Source organism: Arachis hypogaea, chromosome 19 (genome assembly GCF_003086295.3).
Source record: "Arachis hypogaea cultivar Tifrunner chromosome 19, arahy.Tifrunner.gnm2.J5K5, whole genome shotgun sequence".
Lineage (NCBI taxonomy): Eukaryota > Viridiplantae > Streptophyta > Magnoliopsida > Fabales > Fabaceae > Arachis > Arachis hypogaea.
The window spans coordinates 53,145,016-53,172,347 of NC_092054.1; the positions used below are offsets into that span (position 1 = coordinate 53,145,016).

At 38.4% G+C, this 27,332-nt stretch overlaps 1 non-coding gene across 1 annotated transcript; it reads right to left on the reverse strand.

Moving 5' to 3' along the window:
• Positions 1–15,868: 15,868 nt before the first annotated feature.
• LOC112780846 (small nucleolar RNA R71) lies at positions 15,869–15,976 on the reverse strand. The gene has a single exon (XR_003191657.1). It is a non-coding gene; the product is annotated as a small nucleolar RNA R71 (small nucleolar RNA).
• Between the last annotated feature and the right edge of the window lie 11,356 nt (positions 15,977–27,332).

Below are 27,332 nucleotides of genomic sequence, written 5' to 3' on the forward strand. Positions count from 1 at the left end.
ACTTAGGCTTGCTATGACATGGATCCCAAATAGAACTGTTCGAAAAATTAGAACACAATTTCAATAAGATGAAAATAAATGGAAACTATTTCTACATTACCTCTTTGATATAAGGCTTTGACCAGTGTTCCCACATATCAGGTGGTAGTTGTCCACCCATGAATCAAATATTTGTATGCAGTGAGCCCGAGACTCCACTTGAAAAACAACATAATCTGCTATTGCTTGCGCCAAATAAGAGAGTAGAGTCTGCAATAAATGTGGTGCTGTATGGCAGCCTTCACCAGCAGAGGATCTGAAGACAAAATCACCACAAAAATCATGAATTTCTCTTGCTTAAATGAGTATAATCAAGAAAATGAAAGAGTAATCAAGAGAAAGAAATGCTTATAACAGTCTCCCAAATTTGAACAATATTACTCATTTATGTAAAACATACAAATGAATGTTAATTGTTAACATAATTTTTTCCCCTCTTTCTCCATGCCTTCAATCAATCAACTTCAACAATCTCTATTAATTGATTCATCTAAAAGACTCAAAAATACTTGAATTACCCTTTCCTAGAACCCTATAACAATTTGCACCACTATCGAAAGCAACAAATTTGTTAAAATTGAATGCTATTAGCGACCAACAACGTCACCTTTATTATCACACAGATAAAGTAGCTATATTACCACTTCAAAAAATAAATGAACTGAAAGAAAAATAAAAAAGAAAAAGAAGCTAAATTGAACAAAATGAAGAGCATAATGAGAAAAAGGAAAAACTATGGTACCAGAAGAAGAGGCAGAGCAAGTGACGGAGAAGTGCGGTTTTGGGTTGAAAGGAAGTGAAAGTGTAGCGTTTAAGGCATTAGAATGTGGAAACAAAGTAAAAGAAAAGAACAAATTGAGGTTGCAACTTGTACCTGAAAGGAGCTTTTGAAGAGTAGCACAAGCTTCCTTCCACGCTGGCCTTTCAAGGATACAAACTTATTTAAATTAGGCTGTTTCAATTACAAACACAACATGGAAGCCAATTATTGTGCTATGCAAGAATTTAGCCATATACTCAACCATTAAAAAAAATTCTCATCATCAGATTGCACAAATAGCGGTAGATTCAAAGGAAAAAAAAAAAGCACAAATTATTGTCCTATGCAATGAATATGAAAGTAAAAGAACTAAACCACAATGTCAAGCTACTAATAATAATAAATAACTGACCTTTGCCAATGATCAGACCAAGCTGCTTCAAGGTAAGTGTATGTCCAGTTTGGTGAAATTGAGTATGAGGGCAATTGGAATCAAAACAAAATCACAGCAGCATTGCCAGAGAAACAGTTACATACTAAATCAATCTTAAAATCAAAATAAAATCACAACAGCATTACCAAATAACCAGTTACCAAATCAACATCAGAACAGCATTATACCAAATCAACATTAAAATCACGCGACAGCAAAGTAACTCGTAGGGTAAAGCTCACCAGGACAGTGGCGAGTTGCAGCAGAAACAGAGTGCGATCCAGACGCCAACGATGGCACACAGCTCAACGGCGATGGCGACAGCGAACCCAACGCCGCCAGCGGCGGCTTGGCAACAACAGAGGCGACCTCCTCCTCCCTCATCGTGTTTCTCTCTCTGTGCAAACCCTTTTTCTCTCTTCGAGCTCCTCAGTAGGGGCAGTGATGGGAGGTGCGACGGCGACAACGAGCTCGATAGTTAGGACCTTCAGCAGTGGTGATGGAGTCCTCAACGATGGTGGCTACTTCTCCTCTCTCGCACGCACTCTTCTCTGTCTCCACACCTCCGGTTCGCGCGACGATGCCAGCGGCTCCAAGGAACGGCGGCGACAGGCGGGCAGGGCTCAGCAATGGCGCCCTCTTCTCCCTCTACTTCCCTTCTTCTTCCCTGATTCCCCTTTCTCTTTTTTCCTTTTCTTTCGTTTCCCCTTTCCTTCTGTTTTGTTTTCTATAAGTGTGTTTAGGGATTCAGGTAACAAATTTAGGATTTTTGTGAAATTAGGGTTTTATTTGGTAATTCTAGAATTATGGTAAAATATATACTAGTAATATAATAATTTTACAAAATATTTAAGATAAAATAATAATTTAGAATTCAACTTTTAATATGGTAAAGATTATTTTTAAAACGCATAAAATTTTATTCATCAATATATCAATGAGCTAAAATAATTATTTTTAATTTAAATTATAAAATAAATATATTAATCACATTTTATAAAATACAATTTTAAATCTAAAAATATTAATTATTCAAATTAAATAATATAACTTTTCATCATTTTTTATCGCCAAAACTTTAATTTCAAATTATATGAAATAACCAATTAATAAAAATTACACAAGAATATTAATTAATTTAACTCCAACAATTAATAAAATTAATTTAATTATTCTTAATAGATTAGTTTATAAAATAAGGAGTTCAAATTAATAATAAGTCATAATTTTTTTATAATAAAAATTACTTAAATTAAATTGTACAATTCTTTCTTATTTTTCAATTACTAAAATTATACAAAATATTCTATTATAATAAAATTACTTAAGAATATTAATTGGTTCAAAATGAATTTATCTTTAAATCTCTTTAATTATTTTCTAATAGAATAATTTCTAAAATTATAAAATTTAAATTTAATAAGATAAAATCACAATTTATCTATATTTAGATTTTCAAAAATGTGAGATGTTACGTTATATATTTATAACAAAAATATATAATATTTATTATAAATTTATTTTAACTTTATTTTTTCTAAAAATAATGTGTTATATATTTATAACAATAGTTTTTGAGTATTTTATAAATTTAGTATTTATAGAATAAATTGTTTAAATTTGTATGATTATTTATAATTATTTTTATATGTATCTTTTAATTTGTATAATTATTTAAATAATATTAGAAAATTGTTGTTTGATAAACAACTGTTGTAATGGTTATAAAACCGTTCTTTAAAATAGTCAAAGCGAACGGTTTTATTTTGTTGCTATAATGTAATAAAAAATTGAACTTCATTAGTAACATTGTAAAAACCGTTGTCTAAAACCATCAAATAGAACGGTTTTAAAGTGTAGCATTTTGGCAACGGTTTTTATGTGTTTCTTTTTTATAATTATTTAAACAACAATAAAAAATCGTTGCTTAAAAACAAATCATAGTAACTGTTATAAAACCGTTCTTTAAAATAGTCAAAGAGAACGGTTTTAATTTGTTGCTATAAAATAATGAAAAATTGAATTCAACAGTAACACTACAAAAAACCGTTGTCTAAAACTATCTTAGAGAACGGTTTTAAGGAGTTGCAAAATTTGGCGTTGCTAAAGCCCATATTTGTTGTAGTGCACCTTTAATTTCTTTTCAAAATCTTCCAATATCAAATCAATGCAGTGTGCAGTACATGGTGTCCAATACAAACTTTTGCTTGTCTCCATTAATTTTTCTCCAGCAGCCTTATAATTAGCAGCATTATCTGTAACAATTTGGACCACATTCTCTTCGCCAACAAATTCTACAGCATCTTCTAGCATTTTGAGAACTTTATCCGTTGTTTTTGATATGTTAGAAGTGTCCAATGAATAAAGAAAAATTGTTACTTTAGGGCTATTCACCAAGAAATTACAAATACTACGCCTTTTTTTATCTATCCATCGATCCGACATGATTGAACAACCAGTTCTCTTCCACTCTGCCTTAAACTCTGTAAGCATTTCATCAACATTAGTCACTGCTTTCTTTAATTGAGTTTCTTTTAACTCAATAGTAAGAAGGAGGTTTGTAGCCAATTCCATATCTTCCAACCATCTCACGAAACTTTAAAAACTTAGGATTCTTAATAACATTGAAAGGAATAGCACTTGTATAGAAAAATATAGCACATTGCTGATCACATTATTCCTTTAGATCCTTCTTCATCGTTTGATTTATTGTTGATTGAACTTGAGCCCTTTTTCCTTTTGTGACAAAGTTGCGAATATCTTTTCCCTTTTGTTGAGAATTGTCCTCCTCTTTTGTTTGCTCAGGATAATCCTCATCATCACCAAATCTTCTCTTTTTCAATGATGCTTCTTTAGCCTCCACACAGACTTTCAACATCACAGCCTTAACTTCTTCAGGTACTAAAGCACAAGGCTTTGAATCCTCTTTAGTACCGACAAGATTATGCTTGAACCTATAAATTTCTCTACTTATAGTCCTTAGGCAATAATTACACTTCACTTTTTTACCATTGCCTTGAACATCAATCCCATGTTTCCAATCTATATCACTTCTATTTTCAGTTGCATTTTTTTCCCTAGAAACAGTAGGTCTAGGAATACTAGGAACTGAAGACCCTGTCCCTGAACCAAATTCTCAGACATTTTATATTTTTGTCCCTAAATCAATAAATCAACAAACCAAATAAATAATTAGTTGAAAAGTTATCCACTAGAATACAGAGTTTCAGATTTAGTTGCAAAGTTATCCACTAAACAGTTGCAAAATTAGTTATTACAGAGTTATCCACTGAACAGTTGCAAGGTTATCCACTATCAAAGTTGATAAATAATAAATTCAAATTTCAAATTTCAATTGCAAAGTTATCCACTATCAAAGTTGATGAATTCATAACTAACACTAACGGTAACAACGACAAATTACAAGAAGCAACAATTAAGATTTAAGAACAGAATAAACTAACACCAACATTTTAGAATTTCAGTCTTTCAGATATTCAGGTTCATTATCAAGTAACAACTAACTAACAATCTAATACTAACAACTAACAAGTCCAAAACCAATGAACCTATTATCTATTGATATCAGTAGTTTAAAAAAATAATTAACCCACACTAGAATTTAAACTAAAAAAAATTAAAAAGTCAATACCAGAATTAAAATGGCAGAATTCCTACTAATATTATTGATATTTAAATTTTTTTTAAAAAAATTACCTTGTAATAGGAAGCTCAAGCAGAAGTGAAAAAGAAGAGAGGCAGCTTAGGCAACCAGAACGGTGATCGGAACCCCTTGTTGAAGTGAAGCAGAAGTAGATCAGCGGTTCAGAAAAAAGAACCACAGAATAGAGGCGAGGAACGCAGATCAAAGGCGAGGAACAATGACACAGTGTGAAGCATCGATTTTTCCAGCGTGGGGAAGAACGAGGTGTCGAGCGGCGATAAACCAAGAGCAGTAGTGAGGAACCTTCAGCCTTCAGCTTAACCGAGGAAGTGAGGAGTGGACATGAACATGGTAGCGACGACGTACCACGAGGATTAGTTAGGTGAGGGATCTGTCTGGCCTCTAGCGTGGCGGCGCAGCCAACGGTGGACTGCGACAAACGACGGGCTTGGAGAAGACCGGTAGAGGGCTTGGACTTGGAGAAGAGAGTGAGGGCTTGAAGTGTTACTGCCGTTACTTGGAATTAGGGTTGCTGAGTATGAGTGGCTCCCTTTCTCTTTTTTTTTGGGGCCCAAAACGACGCCGTTTTGGCAAAAATCGGGACCCAAATCAAACTCGTTGACTCGCCCTCAAACTCGTGAGTTTGACCGATTCTGCCCGAGTCTACCTAGAAATGAGTTTGTGTCCGGGTTAACTCGATTCCACTACCTAAACACGTAAACTCGTACGAGTTTACGAGTTAACTTGCGAGTTTGACAACAATGGTTTGTTCTGATGGGTGACCCATCTACGTGGGCTAGATATGAATGAGCGAAGGTGATCGCGACAAAAAGAAGACCGAAGTCAACCCGCTACTTGAATGAGATGGATTTGCGGGATATGCGTGGTCCTCGCCGGTGTACTTTATGTGGAGGGGAGGGACATAGCTGTAGCCGATGTCCTCAGTACGCATGTCCAAGCTCTGTCAGAGGTAGGGGTGGCAAGCGGGGAAAGCCCGCCACGCCCCGCCCTGCCAAAAGCCCGTCCTTTGGCAGGTTGGCCCACCCTGCCCTGCCTAATGAGACGATCTTGAAATCTCATCCCGCCCCGCCTAACAGCGGGCTAGTGGGCCAAGCCCGCCAAATATCATTTTTTAATTTTTTTTACTATTAAGTATTAAATAATATAAGTTACTAAAAAGAAATATTAAATAATACATATAATTTCACAACAATTTTCATAAATTTATAATTTTTAAAGACATAAAAAAAGATAATTTCTAAATTCACAAACATTAAAGTCTTTATAATTATAAATGTGTAATAAACATAATCATAAACCAAGTTTTTTGAAACAAAATAATGAAACAAACATTGTCCAAAGTAAAATAAATATTGTCCAAAATATATATTTAAATATCTACAAGTTTAGAACATCTTCAAAAAAACCCTAAGCCCGACATGGAAGCTCCGCCCCGTGATGATTGGACTCTTGACGGTTTAGAGTTTCACAATTAAATTCTCGTTGCAAGTATAGTTTCTAAACCAACAATAGTCCTTTCATACAAAAATTTGATTGTCACAAGTAACAAACCCCTAAAATTATAAACCGAAGTATTCAAATCTCGGGTCGTTCTCCCTAGGAATTGCAAACAAATGTTCTTGTTATTGGCTATGAAGTATATTTGGGGGTTTTGAGTTAAGGAACAAGGAATATAAATTGCAAAAGAAATAAACTAACAACTAAGAAAGCTCTTGGCAAGATATGAGAACTAGAAGTCCTATCCTCATTATCCTCCTCAATTGTGACCACAATTGTCCATTGCTACCACTTAGTTAACCTCTAACCATGGAGGAAAGTCAAGTGGATGAATCAACTTGATTCCACAAGTCCTAGCCAAATCCCAAGGGAAAGACTAGCGTTAGTGGTATCCAAATCAATTAGCAACTTCTAATTATCAATCAACAAAGGAATTGGATAACTCAAGCATCACTAATTACTCTACCTAGGCCAAGAGGAATAAAATCTACACTAAAATCCAACCATGCATTTCATCAAACACTTGGAAGGCATAAAAGAAAAGCATAGAAAATTGACAACAAAAATAGAATCTAGCAACAATCACTACAAGGAATTAACAACAACAATCAAAAGAAGCACAATTATTGTGAATTACCTCTAATTGAATTGAAAGAGAATTGAAGGAACAAAAGTAGATCTACAACAAAATATAGAAGCAACATAAAGGAAATTACAACAAAAGAATAGAGGAATCATGAATGTAACAACATAGAATTGAGAGGTAGAAGAAGAAGAAAGCATGAATTAAAACCTAGATCTAGATTATTGAACTAAACCTAATCCTAATTCTAATCCTAGAGAGAAGTGAGAGCTTCTCTCTCTAAAACTAACTCTAACTCCTCTAAAACCTAAACTATGACTAATGATCAAAAGTATGTCAATTCCCCTTCAATCCTTGGCTTAAATAACATCAGAAATGAGTTGGATTGGGCCCACAAGGCTTTAGAATTCGCTGGCCATAAGTTGCATTAAGTAAATTATGTGGCACCATTGGCGCATACGCGTACTGTGTGCGTGCGCGCCCCTATCCGCGATGCAACTATGGCAAATCTTATATCATTCTAAAGCCCCAGATGTTAAATTTCCAACGCAACTAGAACCGCATCATTTGGACCTCTATAGCTCAAGTTATGGCTGATTAAGTGCGAAGAGGTCGGCTTGACAGCTTTTGCGATTCCTTCATTTCTTCATGAGTTCTCCATTTATACATGCTTTTTCTTCATTCCCTTGATCCAATCTTTGCCTCCTAAATCTGAAATCACTTAACAAACATATCAAGGCATCTAATGGAATCAAAGGTAAATCTAGATTAAACAATTAAGGACCTAAAAAGCATGTTTTCACTCTTAAGCACAATTAAAGAAGAATTTACAAAACCATGCTATTTCATTGGATAAATGAGAGAAAGGTTGACAAAACCCTCTAAATTCAACACAAGATAAACCCTAAATATGGGTTTTATCACCCCGCCCCGCCAAAGCCCACGGTTTAAGTGGTGTGGGTTAGTTGGATTTTTGATGTGTTACGGTCGCAATTTTCTAGTTCGACCAGCCTATTTTGGCAGGTTATGCGGGCCGGCCTGACGGGTTTAAGCCCGTTTGCCACCCCTAGCCGGAGGTCAATAGTGGTTAAAATTTTTACTTATTTACTCATTTTGAACTAGTCAGTAACTTTTTATGACCTATTTAACTTTTATGTAACTTCTTTACCTATTTTAAACTAGTGTGTAAGCTTTTTATGTATTTGCGTAGTTTATTTATGTATGCGTTAAACACTGAATAATAAATACGAAGTTAGATAAAAAGTTCAACAGGCTAAAGTCAAATAGAAAAATATGAGAACAAAGCTAAATATACAATAATAAAAACGAGAACAATAGAAACATCTAAATATAAAATACGAGATACAACACTGAATAGGACATACAACACTGAATACAAAGCTAAACTCAAACAGTATAAGATAAACTGCAACAGCCTACTTTCTCGGCGCTTTCTTTGAATACTGAGATGGGGTGTATTTATTCGGGGGCGCAGTCTGTGTCTGTAAATTATATGGATGACCCTGACACATTCTGGCATCTAGACCACCGCCAATGTCAGAAGCACCGATATCTGGCATGCTGGCACCGCGAGGGTCCTACAAACCAGAACCACTCATGCCTGGAGCACTTGATCCACCATAATCGTACTCGTGCTGAAGGTCATGTCCCATAAATCCCTCTTCCTGCTGTGGGTATTCATTCAAATCGAACAACTCGGTACGCGGTGGTGTGGAAGGACAAGGAAAATCTACATGACCCGGTGATTGATCTATTGAGAAGGCACTGGGATGACCTGATGTGGCGTGACGACCAACATATTGCTCAAGAGTAGCAAGCCCTTGCTGCCCTGGCAACGGAAATAGATAATCTATGTCTCTCAGGACCTGAGACAAGCTGATGTCATCAATCCAGCCAACGGACTGAACTGACCATCGGCTGGAATTACCATCTGTGGTATGTAGGGTTTTGCTAGCTGATGTGATTGTGGTTCCAGTATGTACAATTGTTGCTGCTCATATGCCGGTCACTGCTGTTGTTGCTCATATACTAGAAGCTGTTACTATTGGCCGGTACCCGAAACTGCTGGGCATATGTCGACTCTTGAAATTGCTGCTCATATGCTGATACCTAATACTGGTACTCAAACCCCGACATATGGAACTGGTGCTAGAACCTAAATAATAATTAATAATAATTAAGAACGGTAATAGTAACAATAATAATAATTAATAATGGTGACATTAATGATAATAAACCTTAATGATACCTGAAACCCTTGGTCATAGCCTGGTGCCTGATACTGGTGCTCATACGCCGGCACTTGAAACTATTTCTCATGAGGGAATTTTGCTCCTGAGGTCCAGCTGGTTGTGGTGGTTGTTTCTATGGTTCATTGGCGTCGGCCTCTTCACGTGCAACTCTATCTGACAATCGTTGGTGATGCCCGTTACCACTCGTAGTACACCGGGAGAGGATGAAAGTTAATAATCTCATCGCTAACTGCAGTGTATTATAGTGGCCAGAACTGTACATGTTAACCCATTCACTATTCCTGTCTCTCCAATCATGGTTTTGTAGGCCGGTCAACCGCCTGCAATGACCATCACCAATCTGGAATGCCGGGTCTGGTTGAAGCTGTTGCAGCCAAAATTGTCGTCTAACTCGGTCTGTTGGGTGTCACTCTATACACTCGAATGACACTAACGACGACTTTTTGGAGTACATAAACGAATTTATGGCGAGGTCGTTTGGAACCACCGCTGCTATATATGGCTGCCATAAAAATTGCACATCAGTAACCACGAGGCCGATTAGTAAAATTATTATTTTAAATAACTAGCTTAACATAAATTGTTAAAATCTACGGCCACCACCGGGGTGTGAGCACCAGTATCAGGTGCCGGCATATGAGTAGCAATTTCAAGAGTTGACATATGGCCAGCAGTTTCAGGCACCGACCAGCAGTAACAATTTTCGGTATATGAGCAACAGCAGCAGTGGCCGGCATATGGGCAGCAACAACTGTACATACTGGAACCACACCCACATCAGGTAGCAGAACCCTACATATCACAGATGGTAATTCCAGCCGATGGTCAATTCAGTTCGTTGGCTGGAATTGATGACATTTCAGGTCCTGAGAGACACAAATTGTCTATTTCTGTTGCCAGAGGAGCAAGGGCCTGCTACTCCTGAGCAGTCTGTTAGTCGTCGCGCCACATCAGGTCATGCAAGTGACTTTTCGACAGATCAAGCACTGGGTCATGCAGATCTCCCTTGTCTTTCCGCACCATCGCGTACCAAGTTATTCGGTTTGAATGAATACCCGCAGTAGGAAGAGAGAGGGATTTGTGGGACATGACCTTCAGCACGAGTACGATTATGGTAGAGCGATTGCTCCAGGCATGTGTGGTTCTGGTTTGTAGGACATTGGCAGTGCCAGCATGCCAGATGTCGGTGCTTCTGACGTTGGCGGTTGCCTGGATGCAGGTATGTCTCAAGATCATCTGTATAATTTACGGACATAGACTGCGCCCCCGGATAAATACGCCCCATCTTAGTATTCGAAGAAGGCGTCGAGTAAGTAAGCTGTTGCAGTTTATCTTATACTATTTGAGTTTAGCTTTGTATTCAGTGTTGTATATCATATTGTATATTTAGAAAATTCTATTTGTTCTCGTATTTATTATTGTATATTTAGCTTTGTTCTCATATTTTTCTATTTGAGTTTTGTCTGTTGCACTTTTTATCTAACTTTGTATTTATTATTCAGTGTTTAACGCATACATAAATAAACTGTGCAAATACATAAAAAGCTTACACACTAGTTTAAAATAGGTGATGAATTTACATAAAAAGGTACGTAAAAAGTTACATATAAAGTTACTAACTAGTTTAAAATGCGTAAACACGTGAAAAGCTTAACCACTATTGACCTTCGGCAGAACTTGGACTTGCGCGCTGAGGACATTGGCTATGGCTATGTCCCTCCCAACCACATATAGTACACCAGCGTAGACCACGCATATCCCGCGAATCCATCTCATTCAAGTAGCGGGTTGACTTCGGTCTTTCTTTTTTCACGCATCTCAATGTCTAATTGGCGATCACCTTCGCTCCTTGGTGCCCGAATTCCCACACTTCGTACAACTGAACCAGCAAGTGCACTGGGTCGTGCAAGTAATACCTGAGTGAGTCAAGATCGATCCCACGAGGATTGTGATTTGAACCAAGCTATGGTTATCTTGTAGATCTTAGTCAGGTGGATAAAAGAGTTGTTTATTTGTTTATACGCATAAAATTGGAATAAGATGGAATTATTATGTTTGATTATAACCAGTGATAAGAAGATGGTTAAGGCTTGGAGATGATTTATTTTTCTAAATTAATTTCGGTCTTACTGTCTTCTTCAACTGTGGATGATTTCTTCTATGGCAGGCTGTATATGATTAACGTCTTTTTTAAGAGATCGCTAATACTCCTCCAGATCTGAACCCCAGGGTTAGTGCGGATCTAGTCTGATTGAATGTGAAGCTCCTGCAGTTCATTCTCCTTGGTGATCCTACTCAAAACGCCACAGACAAGGTCGAATCTTCCGGATCTGAGGATGATGTGCCTTTTGTTCTAGCCTCTACCACAGAGACTTTAATCTCCCTTTACCTCGGCTGAACTAGTGTCTCGAGAAGTCCCCAACGAAGTTGTGGATAGCCGTCTAAAAGGTGTATAATCAAGCTAGTGGTTGAAAAAGAACAGTAGTACTCTATTAATCCATAGAACTAAGCAGAGCTCCTCCCCTTAACCTAGGAGGTTTAGAAACTCATAATGATAGAAAATACTATGATAAATGAAATATGACAGGTTCTTCATTAATGAGAGGTGTAAAAGTCTTTAAATACTAAACTAATGACCAAGGGTTACATTAAGAAGGGTAAGACAGTCTTTTAGTTCTAAAATCCACTTCTATGGCCCACTTGGTGAGTGTTTGGGCTGAGTGATGAGCGAATAATTTATACGCTTTTTGGCACTGTTTTTACATAGATTTTAGTATATTTTAGTTACTTTTTATTATATTTTTATTAGTTTTTAAATAAAAATCACATTTCTGGACTTTACTATGAGTTTGTGTGTTTTTCTATGATTTCAGGTATTTTCTGGCTGAAATTGAGGGACCTGAGCAAAAATCTGATTCAGAGGCTAAAAAAGGACTGCAGATGCTGTTGGATTCTGACCTCTCTGCACTCTAAGTGGATTTTCTGGAGCTACAGAAGCCCAATAGGCACGCTCTTAATTGCGTTGAAAAGTAGACATTCTGGGCTTTCCAGCAATATATAATAGTTTATACTTTGCTCGAGATTTGATGGCCCAAACCTGCGTCCGAAGTCAGCTTAAAATTTCTGGCGTAAAACGCCCAAACTGGCACCAGAATTGGAGTTAAACGCCCAAAATGGCACCAAAGCTGGCGTTTAACTCCAAGAAAAGCCTATGCACATGAAAGCTTCAATGCTCAGCCCAAGCACACATCAAGTGGGTCCCGAAAGTGGATTTCTGCATCATTTACTTATTTCTGTAAACCCTAGGTTACTAGTTCATTATAAATAGGACCTCTTGCTATTGTATTTTCATCTTTTGATCATCTTTTAATCATGTTTTTATGATTGAACCCTCTTTGGGAGGCTAGCCATTCGGCCATGCCTAGACCTTGTTTTTATGTATTTTCAACGGTGGAGTTTCTACACCCCATAGATTAAGGTGTGGAGCTCTGCTGTTCTTCATGAATTAATACAAGTACCATTATTTTTCTATTCAATTCACGCCTACTTCTTCTCTAAGATATTCACTCGCACTTCAACCTGATGAATGTGATGATCTGTGACACTCATCATCATTCTCACTTATGAACGCGTGCCTGACAACCACTTCCGTTCTATCTGCAATAGCTTGAGTGCATATCTCTTGGGTTTCTGATCTAAGATTTTAACCTTCGTGGTATAGGCTAGAATTATTGGTAGCCATTCCTGAGATCCGGAAAGTCTAAACCTTGTCTGTGGTATTCCGAGTAGGATCTAGGATGGGATGACTGTGACGAGCTTCAAACTCGCGAGTGTTGGGCGTAGTGACAGACGCAAAAGGATCAATGGATCCTATTCCAACATGAGCGAGAACCGACAGATGATTAGCCGTGCGGTGACAGCGCATTTGGACCATTTTCACTGAGAGGATGGACAGTAGCCATTGACAACGGTGATCCCCCAACATACAGCTTGCCATGGAAAGGACTATGAATAATTGGATGAAGGCAATAAGAAAGCAGACGTTCAAGAGCAACAAAGCATCTCCATACGCTTATCTGAAATCCTACCAATGAATTACATAAGTACTTCTATCTTATTTTCTGTTTTATTTATATTTTAATTATAAAAACCTCATAATCATTTGAATCTGCCTGACTAAGATTTACAAGGATGACCATAGCTTGCTTCAAGCCGACAATCTCTGTGGGATCAACCCTTACTCACGTAAGGTATTACTTGGACGACCCAGTGCACTTGCTGGTCAGCTGCACGGAGTTGTGTGAAAAGTGTGCGATCACGATTTCGTGTACCAAGTTTTTGGCACCGTTGCCGAGGATTGTTCGAGTTTGAACAACTGACGGTTCATCTTGTTGCTTAGATTAGGTAATTTTATTTTAATTTTAAGCTTTTTGTTTTTATTCTTCTCATTTTCGAAAAAAAATTTTCAAAAAAAAAATAAATTATTCTATGTCTTCAGAATTTTTAAGAATGAATTTTAGAGTTTCAGATGATGCTTTTATCATCACAGGAGCTAATTGAATCCCATCAATTTGGCTATTGTATGTAATATCCTGCTGAAGCTTGGCTAGCCATGTCTAATCTTTTTAGACTGAAGCTTTAGACTAACATTGCATGATTCCTGGAATTCTTATTAAAAATTTTAAAATCCTTATTTTTCTTTTTCCAAAATAATTTTCGAAAAATCTAAAAAAAAAATTATAAAACCATAAAAACAAAAAAATTTTATGTTTCCTGTTCGAGTCTAGTGTCAAATTTTAAGTTTGGTGTCAATTGCATCCTTTTTAATTTTTCTAATAATTTTTGAAAAAGTCATGCATGTGTCTTCATAATCTTCAAGTTGTTCTTGATGATTTTATTGGGTTTGATCTTTAAATTCTCTTGTTTTGTATCTTTTGTTGTTTCTCATGTGCATTCTCAATTTGTTAGTATCTCTAATATGAAAATTTCTAAGTTTGGTGTCTTGCATGCATTGGTTATTTGATCCTAGTTTTTCATGATTTAGTTTCATTTGTTGTTGTTCTCTCTCATCATTAAAAATTCAAAAAAATTTCAAAATTATGTCTTTTCAAGTCAATAATACAGAGAATTGAAGATTCAGAACATGCAGCAGAGGAATTACAGAGAAAAAGCTGGGCGTTCAAAACGCCCAGTGAGGAAGGAAATCTAGCGTTTAAACGCCAGCCAGGGTACCTGGCTGGGTGTTAAACTCCCAAAAGGGTAGTATTTTGGGCGTTAAATGCCAGAATGGATACCATTCTGGGCGTTTAACGCCAGGATGTCACAAGGGAGGTAAGTTAGTTTTCAATTCAAATATTTTTCAAATCCTATCTTTTCAAAACTTTTTCAAAAAAAAAATCAAATCTTTTCCATTTTCTATATATATTTTCGAAAATTTTAAAAATTGATTTTCAAAATTTTTTTCTTATTTCATATTTTCGAATTCAATTGTTGACATTTAATATTTTGAATAAAAAAATTTCAAGTTGTTACTTGCCTATTAAGAAAGGATCAATCCTTAAATTTTAAAATCATATCTTTTAGTTTCTTGTTAGTCAAGTAATCAACTTTAATTTCAAAATCAAATCTTTTTAAATTTTCAATCATATCTTCTCAACCACATCTTTTTCAAAATAATTTTCAATCATATCTTTTTTATTACTGATTTCAAAATCTTCTTCAAAATCACATAACCACTTTCTCACTTTTGATTTTCAAAAACCATTAACCATTTTTCAAAATTCTTTTTAATTAACTAATTGTTTTAAATTTTAATTTTATTTTGTTTCCTTTAAAAAAATATTTTCGAAAATTTCCTCTCTCATCTTTTTCTATTTAAGGACTAACACTCCTCCTCAATTAGCAATTCGGACTCTCTCTCCTTCTTCATAATTTCGAATTCTCCTCTCTACCTCATCCTTCTATTCTTCTTTTCCTCTGACACCTCAAGGAATCTCTATACCGTGATATAGAGGATTCCATACTTTTTTGTTCTCTTCTCTTTCTTATGAGCAGGAATAAGGACAAAGGCATTCTTGTTGAAGCTGATCCTGAACCTAAAAGGACTCTAAAGAGGAAGCTAAAAGCAGCTAAAGCACACAACTCTGAAGAGGACCTGACAAAAATTTTCGAAAAGGAAGCAGACAAAACAGACATGGCAGCCGAACCCAACAACAATGCCAGAGATGCAAGGAAGATGCTTGGTGACTATATTGCACCAGCTTCCGACTTCTATGGAAGAAGTATCTCAATTCCTACCATTGGAGCAAACAACTTTGAGCTTAAGCCTCAATTAGTTTCTCTAATGCAGCAAAATTGCAAGTTTCATGGACTTCCATCAGAAGATCCCCATCAGTTCTTAGCTGAATTCTTGCAAATCTGTGATACTGTTAAGACCAATAGGGTTGATCCCGAGGTCTACAAACTTATGCTTTTCCCCTTTGCTGTAAGAGACAGAGCTCAAACATGGTTGGATTCACAACCTAGAGAAAGCCTGAACTCTTGGGACAAGCTGGTCAATGCTTTCTTGACCAAATTCTTTCCACCTCAAAATATGAGCAAGCGTAGAGTGGAAGTCCAAAGCTTCAAACAGAAGGAAGGTGAATCCCTCTATGAAGCTTGGGAAAGATACAAACAATTAACCAAAAGGTGTCCTTCTGACATGCTTCTAGAATGGAGCATCATATGTATATTCTATGATGGTCTATCTGAGTTGTCAAAAATGTCATTGGATCATTCTGTCGGTGGGTCTCTTCATCTGAAAACCCCTGCAAAAGCCCAGGAACTCATTGAGATGGTTGCAAATAACTAGTTCATGTACACTTCTGAAAGAAATCCTGTAAACAATGGGATGACTCAGAAGAAAGGAGTTCTTGAGGTTGATACTCTGAATGCCATATTGGCTCAGAACAAAATATTGACTCAGCAAGTCAATATGATTTATCAGACTCTGACTGGATTGCAAGCTGCATCCAGCAGTAATAAAGAAGCCTCCTCTGAAGGAGAAGCCTATGACCCTGAGAATCCTGCAATGGAAGAGGTAAATTACTAAATTACATGGGAGAACCCTATGGAAACACCTATAATCCTTCATGGAGAAACCATCCAAATCTTTCATGGAAGGATCAACAGAAGCCTCAACAGGGGTTCAATAATAATGGTGGGAGAAATAGATTTGGCAATGGCAAACCTTTCCCATCATCTTCTTAGCAATATACAGAGAATTCTGAGCAGGCCTCTCTGGCTTAGCAAACATAGTCTATGATCTATCTAAGGCCACTCTCAGTTTTATGACTAAAACAAGGTCCTCCATTAGAAATTTGGAGGCACAAGTGGGTCAACTGTGCAAGAAAGTTACTGAACTCTCTCCTAGCACTCTCCCAAGCAATACAGAAGAGAATCCAAAGAGAGAGTGCAAGGCCATAAACACGTCCCACATGGCCGAATGTATAGAGGAGGAAAAGGCAGTGATTTCCACTGAGGAAGACCTCAATGGACATCCACTGGCCTCCAAGGAGTTTCCTAATGAGGAACCAGAGGAATCTGAGGCTCAGATAGAGACCATAGAGATTCTACTGAACTTTCTTCTGCCATTCATGAGCTCTGATGAGTATTCTTTCTCTGAAGAGGATGAAGATATTGCTGAAGAGCAAGTTGCTAAGTACCTTGGAGCAATGAAGCTAAATGTCAAGTTATTTGGTAATGAGACTTGGGAGGATAAACCCCCATTGCTCATCAATGAACTGAATGATCCGGTTCAACTGAAATTACCTCAGAAGAGATAGGATCCTGGAAAGTTCTCAATACCTTGTACCATAGGCACCATGACCTTTGAGAAGGCTCTGTGTGACCTAGGGTCAAGTATAAACCTCATGCCCCTCTCTGTAATGGAGAAACTAGGGATCCTTGAGGTGCAAGCTGCAAGAATCTCACTAGAGATGGCAGACAATTCAAGAAAACAGGCTTATGGACTTGTAGAGGATGTACTGGTGAATGTTGAAGGTCTTTACATCCCTGCTGACTTCATAATCCTAGAAACTAGAAAGAATATGGATGAATCCATCATCCTTGGCAGACCCTTCCTAGCCACAGCAAAGGCTGTGATTGATGTTGACAGAGGAGAGTTGGTCCTTCAAGTGAATGAGGACTACCTTGTGTTTAAGGCTCAAGGATCTCCCTCTGTAACCATGGAGAGGAAGCATGAAAAGCTTCTCTCAACACAAAGTCAAATGGAGCCCCCACACTCAACTTCTAAGTTTGGTGTTGGGAGGCCAACATTAAACTCTGAGTCTCTGTGAAGCTCTCTAAGAGCTTCACTGTCAAGCTATTGACATTAAAGAAGCGTTTGTTGGGAGGCAACCCAATGTTAATTAATCATATTTATTTTATTGTTATTTTATGTTTTCTTTAGGTTGATGATCATGTGAAGTCACAAAAACAACTGAAAAATAAAAAAAGAATGAAAAACAGCATTAAAAACAGCACACTCTAGAGGAGGAGTTTACTGGCATTTAAACACCAATAAGGGTAGCAGAATGGGTGTTAAACGCCCAGTCTGGCACCATTCTGGGCGTTTAACGCCAGAAAAGGGCACCAGACTGGCGTTTAACGCCAGAAAAGGGCACAAAGCTGGTATTTAAACGCCAGAAAGGGAAGAAAAGCTGGCGTTAAACGCCAGAAATGGGCAGCAACCTGGCATTTAACGCCAGGATTGGCACTCCAAGGGGCGTTTACACGCCCAAATTGGTGCAGGGATGAGAAAGACTTGACACCTCAGGATCTGTGGACCCCACAGGATCCCCACCTACCTCAACTCTCTCTCTCTCTCTTCTTCACACCTTCCCATAACACCCTCCTCACAATTCAAATTCAAATCCTTTCCCTCCCAAACCCTACCCCTAATACACAAACCCTACCCCTCCCTCCACTCCTATATAAACCCCTCATCCCTCCTTCATTTTCACACATCATAAACACTTCCTCCCCCTTGGCCGAACCACTCACACCTCTCTATCTCCTCTATTTTCTTCTTCTTCTACTTCCTTCTTTCTTTTTTTTTTGCTCGAGGACGAGCAAAACCTTCTAAGTTTGGTGTGGTAAAAGCGTTGCTTTTTGTTTTTTTTCATAACCATTTATGACACCTAAGGCCAGAGAAACCTCTAGAAAGAGGAAAGGGAAGGAAAAAGCTTCCACATCTAAGTCATGGGAGATGGAGAGATTCATCTCAAAGGTCCATCAAGACCACTTCTATGAAGTTGTGGCCAAGAAGAAGGTGATCCCTGAGGTCCCTTTCATGCTCAAAAGGAATGAGTATCCAGAGATCCGACATGAGATTCGAAGAAGAGGTTGGGAAGTTCTCACCAACCCCATTCAACAAGTCAGAATCTTAATGGTTCAAGAGTTCTATGCTAATGCATGGATCAACAAGAACCATGATCAAAGTGTGAACCCAAACCCAAAGAATTGGCTTACAATGGTTCGGGGGAAATACTTAGATTTCAGTCCAGAAAATGTAAGGTTGGCATTCAACTTGCCAATGATGCAAGGAGATGCACGCCCCTACACTAGAAGGGTCAACTTTGATCAAAGGTTGGACCAATTTCTCATGGACATATGTGAGGAAGGAGCTCAGTGGAAAAGAAACTCCAAAGGTAAGCCGGTTCAATTGAGAAGGCATGACCTTAAACCCATGGCTAGGGGATGGTTGGAATTCATCCAACGCTCCATCATTTCTACTAGCAACCGATCCAAAGTGACTGTAGATTGGGCTATCATGATCCATAGCATCATGATTGGAGAGGAAGTAGAAGTTCATGAGGTCATATCTCTAGAACTCTACAAAGTGGCTGACAAAACCTCCCTTTTGGCAAGGTTAGCCTTCCCTTATCTCATCTGTCACCTATGCAATTTAGTTGGAATTGTTATAGAGGAAGACATCCTCATTGAAGAGGACAAGCCCATCACTAAGAAAATGATGGAGCAAACAAGAGAGCCCACTTATGGACCTCAACAAGAGCATGAGGAAGTCCCTCATCAAGAAATCCCTGAGATGCCTCAAGGGATGCATTTTCCTCCACAAAACTATTGGGGGCAAATCAATACCTCTTTAGGAGAACTGAGTTCCAACATGGAACAACTAAGAATGGAGCACCAAGAGCACTCCATTATTCTCCATGAAATTAGAGAAGATCAAATAGCCATGAGGGAAGAGCAACAAAGGCAAGGAAGAGACATAGAGGAGCTCAAGCGTTCCATTGGATCTTCAAGAGGAAGAACTAGCTGCCATCACTAAGGTGGACCCATTCTTTAATTTCCTTGTTCTTTATTTTCTATTTTTTGTTTCTTATGCTTTATGTTTGTCAATGTTTGTGTCTTTATTGCATGATCATTAGTGTCTAAGTGTCTATGCCTTAAAGCTATGAATGTCCTATGAATCCTTCACCTTTCTTAAATGAAAAAAATGTTTTCTGAAAAAGAAAAAGAAGTACATGAATTTCGAATTTTAAAATAGTTTAATTATTTTGATGTGGTGGCAATACTTTTTGTTTTCTGAATGAATACTTGAATAGTGCATATTTTTTATAGTGAAGTTTATGAATGTTAAATTTGTTGGCTCTTGAAAGAATAATGAAAAAGGAGAAATGTTATTGATAATCTGAAAAATCATAAAATTGATTCTTGAAGCAAGAAAAAGTAGTGAATACAAAGCTTGCGAAAAAAAATGGCGAAAAATAAAAGAAAAAGAAAGAAAAAGAAAAAGCAAGCAGAAAAATCCAGTAACCCTTTAAACCAAAAGGCAAGGGTAAAAAGGATCCAAGGCTTTGAGCATTAATGGATAGGAGGGCCCAAAGGAATAAAATCCTGGCCTAAGCGGCTAAACCAAGCTGTCCCTAACCATGTGCTTGTGGCGTGAAGGTGTCAAGTGAAAAGCTTGAGACTGAGCGGTTAAAGTCATGGTCCAAAGCAAAAAGAGTGTGCTTAAGAGCTCTAGACACCTCTAATTGGGGACTCTAGCAAAGCTAAGTCACATCTGAAAAGGTTCACCCAGTTATGTGTCTGTGGCATTTATATATCCGGTGGTAATACTGAAAAACAAAATGCTTAGGGTCACGGCCAAGACTCATAAAGTAACTGTGTTCAAGAATCAACATACTGAACTAAGAGAATCAATAACACTATCTGAATTCTGAGTTCCTATAGATGCCAATCATTCTGAGCTTCAAAGGATAAAGTGAAATGCCAAAACTGTTCAGAAGCAAAAAGTTAAGAGCCTCGCTCATCTAATTAAGACTGATCTTCATAGATGTTTTCGGAATTTAGTGTATATTCTCTTCTTTTTATCCTACTTTGTTTTTAGTTGCTTGGGGACGAGCAACAATTTAAGTTTGGTGTTGTGATGAGCGGATAATTTATACGCTTTTTGGCACAGTTTTTACATAGTTTTTAGTATGTTTTAGTTACTTTTTATTATATTTTTATTAATTTTTAAATAAAAATCACATTTCTGGACTTTACTATGAGTTTGTGTGTTTTTCTATGATTTCAGGTATTTTCTGGCTGAAATTGAGGGACCTGAGCAAAAATCTGATTCAGAGGCTGAAAAAGGACTGCAGATGCTGTTGGATTCTGACCTCCCTGTACTCTAATTGGATTTTTTGGAGCTACAGAAGCCCAATAGGGGCGCTCTTAATTGCGTTGAAAAGTAGACATCCTGGGTTTTCCAAAAATATATAATAGTCCATACTTTGCCCGAGATTTGATGGCCCAAACCTGCGTCCAAAGCCAGCTTAAAATTTCTGGTGTAAAACGCCCAAACTGGCACCAGAATTGGAGTTAAACGCCCAAAATGGCACCAAAGCTGGCGTTTAACTCCAAGAAAAGCCTATGCACATGAAAGCTTCAATGCTCAGCCCAAGCACACATCAAGTGGGTCCCGGAAGTGGATTTCTGCATCATTTACTTATTTATGTAAATCCTAGGTTACTAGTTCATTATAAATAGGACCTCTTGCTATTGTATTTTCATTTTTTGATCATCTTTTAATCATGTTTTGATGATTGAACCCTCTTTGGGAGGCTGGCCATTCGGCCATGCCTAGACCTTGTTCTTATGTATTTTCAATGGTGGAGTTTCTACACCCCATAGATTAAGGTGTGGAGCTCTGCTGTTCTTCATGAATTAATACAAGTACTATTGTTTTTCTATTCAATTCACGCCTACTTCTTCTCTAAGATATTCACTCGCACTTCAATCTGATGAATGTGATGATCTGTGACACTCATCATCATTCTCACTTATGAACGCGTGCCTGACAACCACTTCCGTTCTATCTGCAATAGCTTGAGTGCATATCTCTTGGATTTCTAATCTAAGATTAGAACCTTTGTGGTATAGGCTAGAATTATTGGCAGCCATTCCTGAGATCCGAAAAGTCTAAACCTTGTCTGTGGTATTTCGAGTAGGATCTGGGATGGGATGACTGTGACGAGCTTTAAACTCGCGAGTGTTGGGCGTAGTGACAGATGCAAAAGGATTAATGGATCCTATTCCAACATGAGCGAGAATCGACAGATGATTAGCCATGCGGTGATAACGCATTTGGACCATTTTCACTGAGAGGACGAACGGTAGTGGTGCGCAGAAATTGTGATTACACTTTAATTATGTAAAATTCATCGCTCTCTCTTTCCCTGGTAATGGCGCCAAAAACATGATGCCAATACCATGGTTCACAACTTCGCACAACTAACCAGCAAGTGCACTGGGTCGTCCAAGTAATACCTTACGTGAGTAAGGGTCGAATCCTACGGAGATTGTTGGTATGAAGCAAGCTATGGTCACCTTGTAAATCTCAGTCAGGCGGATATAAAATAGTAATGGGGTTTTCGAAAATAATTAATAAAACAGGGATAGAAATACTTATGTAAATCATTGGTGAGAATTTCAGATAAGCGAATAGAGATGCTTTCGGTCTTCTCTCGGGAAAATGATCCAAATGCCCTGTCACGGCACGGCTAATTGTCTGGAGGCATCACCCTTGTCAATGGTTACATTCTATCCTTTCAGTTAACATGGTCAACGCACCCTGTCACGGCACGGCTATTCATCTGTCGGTTCTCGATCATACTGGAATAGGATTTACTATCCTTTTGCGTCTGTCATTACGCCCAGCAATCGCGAGTTTGAAGCTCGTCACAGTCATTCAATCATTGAATCCTACTTGGAATACCACAGACAAGGTTTAGACTTTCCGGATTCTCTTGAATGCCGCCATCAATCTAGCTTATACCACGAAGATTCTGGTTAAGAGATCTAAGAGACACTCATTCAATCGAAAGTAGAACGGAAGTGGTTGTCAGGCACGCATTCATGGGGAATGATGATGATTGTCACGTTCATCACATTCAGGTTGAAGTGCGAATGAATATCTTAGAAGCGAAATAAGATGAATTGAATAGAAAACAGTAGTACTTTGCATTAATCTTTGAGGAACAGCAGAGCTCCACACCTTAATCTATGGAGTGTAGAAACTCTACCGTTAAAAATACATAAGTGAAAGGTCCAGGCATGGCCGAATGGCCAGCCCCTCTGATCTAAGAACCAGGCATCCAAAGATGTCTAATACAATAGTAAAAGATCCTATTTATAATAAACTAGTCACTAGGGTTTACAGAAATAAGTAATTGATGCATAAATCCACTTCCGGGGCCTACTTGGTGTGTGCTTGGGCTGAGCTTGAGTGTTGCACGTGTAGAGGTCCTTCTTGGAGTTGAACGCCAGCATTTGTGCCAGATTGGGCGTTCAACTCTGGTTTTGGATCCTTTTCTGGCGCTGGATGCCAGAATTGGGCAGAGAGTTGGCGTTGAACGCCAGTTTGCATCGTCTATTCTTGGCCAAAGTATAAACTATTATATATTTCTGGAAAGCTCTGGATGTCTACTTTCCAACGCAATTGGAAGCGCGCCATTTTGAGTTTTCTAACTCCAGAAAATCCACTGTGAGTGCAGGGAGGTCAGAATCCAACAGCATCAGCAGTCCTTCTTCAACCTCTGAATCTGATTTTTGCTCAAGTCCCTCAATTTCAGTCAGAAAATACCTGAAATCATAGAAAAACACACAAACTAATAGTAAAGTCCAGAAATGTGAATTTAACATAAAAACTAATGAAAACGTCCCTAAAAGTAACTAGATCCTACTAAAAACATACTAAAAACAATGCCAAAAAGCGTATAAATTATCCGCTCATCACAACACCAAACTTAAATTGTTGCTTGTCCCCAAGCAACTAAAAATCAAATAGGATAAAAAGAAGAGAATATACTATAAATTCCAAACTATCAATGAAACATAGCTCCAATCAAATGAGCGGGACTTATAGCTTTTGTCTCTTGAATAGTTTTGGCATCTCACTTTATCCATTGAGGTTCAGAATGATTGGCATCTATAGGAACTCAGAGTTCAGATAGTGTTATTGATTCTCCTAGTTTAGTATGATGATTCTTGAACACAGCTATTTTATGAGTCTTGGCCGTGGCCCTAAGCACTTTGTTTTCCAGTATTACCACCGGATACATAAATGTCACAGACACATAATTGGGTGAACCTTTTCAGATTGTGACTCAGCTTTGCTAAAGTCCCCAATTAGAGGTGTCCAGGGTTCTTAAGCACACTCTTTTTTTGCTTTGGACCTTGACTTTAACCGCTCAGTCTCAAGTTTTCACTTGACACCTGCACGCCACAAGCACATGGTTAGGGACAGCTTGGTTTAGCCGCTTAGACCAGGATTTTATTCCTTTAGGCCCTCCTATCCACTGATGCTCAAAGCCTTGGGATCCTTTTTATTTGCCCTTGCCTTTTGGTTTTAAGGGTTATTGGTTTTTTGCTCTTGCCTCTTGGTTTTAAGAGCTTTTGGTTTTTTCTGCTTGCTTTTTCTTTTTCTTTCTATTTTTTTTCGCCTATTTTTTTTTTCTGCAAGCTTTGTTCTTTGCTGCTTTTTCTTGCTTCAAGAATCATTTTTATGATTTTTCAGATTATCAAATAACATGTCTCCTTGTCATCATTCTTTCAAGAGCCAACATATTTAACATTCATGAACAACAACTTCAAAAGACATATGCACTGTTCAAGCATTCATTTAGAAAACAAGAAGCATTGTCACCACATCAATATAATTAAGCCAAGTTCAAGGATAAATTCGAAACTCATGTACTTCTTGTTCTTTTGAATTAAAACATTTTTCATTTAAGAGAGGTGATGGATTCATAGGACATTCATAACTTTAAGACAAAGTTACTAACTACTAATGATCATGTAATGAAGACACAAACATGGATAAACACTTAACATAGAGAAAACGAAAAACAGAAGAAATAAGAACAAGGAATGAATCCACCTTAGTGATGGTGGCGTTTCCTTTTTGAGGAACCAATGATGTCCTTGAGCTCTTCTATGTCTCTTCCTTGTCTTTGTTGCTCCTCCCTCATTGCTTTTTGATCTTCTCTTATTTCATGAAGGATGATGGAGTGCTCTTAATGTTCCACCCTTAGTTGTCCCATATTGGAACTCAATTCTCCTAGGGAGGTGTTGATTTGCTCCCAATAGTTTTGTGGAGGAAAATACATTTGATGCATCTCCGGGATCTCATGGTGATGAGCTTTATACGCCTCTTGAGCTCCATGAATGGGCTCTCTTGCTTGCTCCATCTTTTTCTTAGTGATGGGCTTGTCCTCTTTAATGAGGATATCTCCCTCTATGTCAATCCCAGCCGAATTGCATAGGTGGCAAATGAGGTGAGGAAAGGCTAACCTTGCCATAGTGGAGGACTTGTCAGCCACCTTGTAGAGTTCTTGAGGTATAATCTCATGAACTTCCACCTCTTCTCCAATCATGATGCTATGGATCATGATGGCCCGGTCTATAGTAACTTCAGACCGGTTGCTAGTGGGAATGATCGAGCATTGAATGAACTCCAACCATCCTCTAGCTACAGGCTTGAGGTCCAATCTTCTTAGTTGAACCGGCTTGCCTTTGGAGTCAATCTTCCATTGAGCTCCTTCTACACATATGTCCATAAGGACTTGGTCCAACCTTTGATCAAAGTTGACTCTCCTTGTGTAGGGGCGTGCGTTCTCTTCCATGTTTGGCAAGTTGAACGCCAACCTCACATTTTCCAGACTAAAATCTAAGTATTTTCCCCGAACCATTGTAACATAGTTCTTTGGATCCGGGTTCTTACATTGATCATGGTTCTTGGTGATCCATGCATTGGCATAGAACTCTTGAATCATTAGGATGCCGACTTGTTGGATGGGATTTGTTAGAACTTCCCAACCTCTTCTTTGAATTTCATGTCGGATCTCCGGATACTCATTTCTTTTGAGTTTGAAAGGGACCTCAGGGATCACCTTCTTCTTGGCCACAACATCATAGAAGTGGTCTTGATGAGCTTTAGAGATGAATCTTTCCATCTCCCATGACTCGGATGTGGAACCTTTTGTCTTCCCTTTCCCCTTTCTAGAGGATTCTCCGGTCTTAGGTGCCATCAATGGTAATGGAAAAACAAAAAGCTTATGCTTTTACCACACCAAACTTAGAATTTTGCTCGCCCTCGAGCAAGAGAAGAAAGAATAGATGAAAAAGAAGAAAAAAATGGAGGAGAGGGAGAAGGGGTTGTGTTTCGGCCAAGAAGAGAAGAGAGGGTTGTGTTGTGTGAAAATGAGGAAGAATGGAAGGCTTTATATAGGGGAGGGAGGGGGGTTAAGTTTTTGGCCATGTAGGGTGGGTTTGGGTGGGAAATTGATTTTGAATTTTGAAGGTAGGTGGAGTTTATGAGGTAGGTTTATGGGGAAGAGTGGATGGATGTGAGTGGTGAAGAGGTGATGGGGAAGAGGGATTGAGGTGATTGGTGAAGGGTTTTGGGGAAGAGTTTTTATGGGATTGTGTGAAAGAGGGGTGAGAAGAAGTGAGTGGAGGTAGGTGGGGATCCTGTGGGGTCCACAAATCCTGAGGTGTTCAAGGAATTACAACCTTGCACCAAATTAGGCATGTAAAATGCCCTTGCACACAACTCTGGGCATTCAGCGCCAGGTTGGTGCCTATTTTGGGCGTTCAACGCCCATTTACTGGCCATTTCTGGCGTTGAACGCCAGAACCATGCTTGTTCTGGGCGTTCAGCGCCAGCTCCTCTCCAGGGTGCATTTCTGGCGTTCAGCGCCCAGATGATGCCCATTTTGGGCGTTCAGCGCCCAGACACTGCCCATTTTGGGCGTTCAGCACCAGAACCATGCTCTGTTCTGGCGTTGAACGCCAGGCAGATGCTTCCTCCAGGGTGTGATTTTTCTTCTGCTATTTTTGATTCCGTTTTCAATTTTAATAATTTTTTTGTGACTCCATATGATCATGAACCTATAAAGACATATAACTAAGAAAAATATAGTTAGATAAATAAAAATTGGGTTGCCTCCCAACAAGCGCTTCTTTAATGTCAATAGCTTGACAGTGGGCTCTCATGGAGCCTCACAGATGTTCAAAGCATTGTTGAGACTCTCCAACACCAAACTTAGAGTTTGGATATGGGAGTTCAACACCAAACTTAGAGTTTGGTTGTGGCCTCCCAACACCAAACTTAGAGTTTGACTGTGGGGGCTTTGGTTGACTCTGCTTTGAGAGAAGCTTTTTCTGCTTCCTCTCCATGGATGCAGAGAGAGATCCTTGAGTTGTAAACACAAGGTTGCCCTTATTTAATTGAAGGATCAATTCTCCTCTGTCCACATCAATCACAGCTCTTGTTGTGGCTAGGAAAGGTCTTCCTAGGATGATGGATTCATCCTCTTCCTTTCCAGTATCCAGGACTATGAAATCAGCAGGGATGTAAAGGCCTTCAACCTTTACTAACACGTCCTCTACTTGTCCATAAGCCTGTTTTCTTGAATTGTCTGCCATCTCTAATGAGATTTTAGCAGCTTGCACCCCATAGATTCCCAGTTTCTCTATTACAGAGAGGGGCATGAGGTTTATTCCTGAAC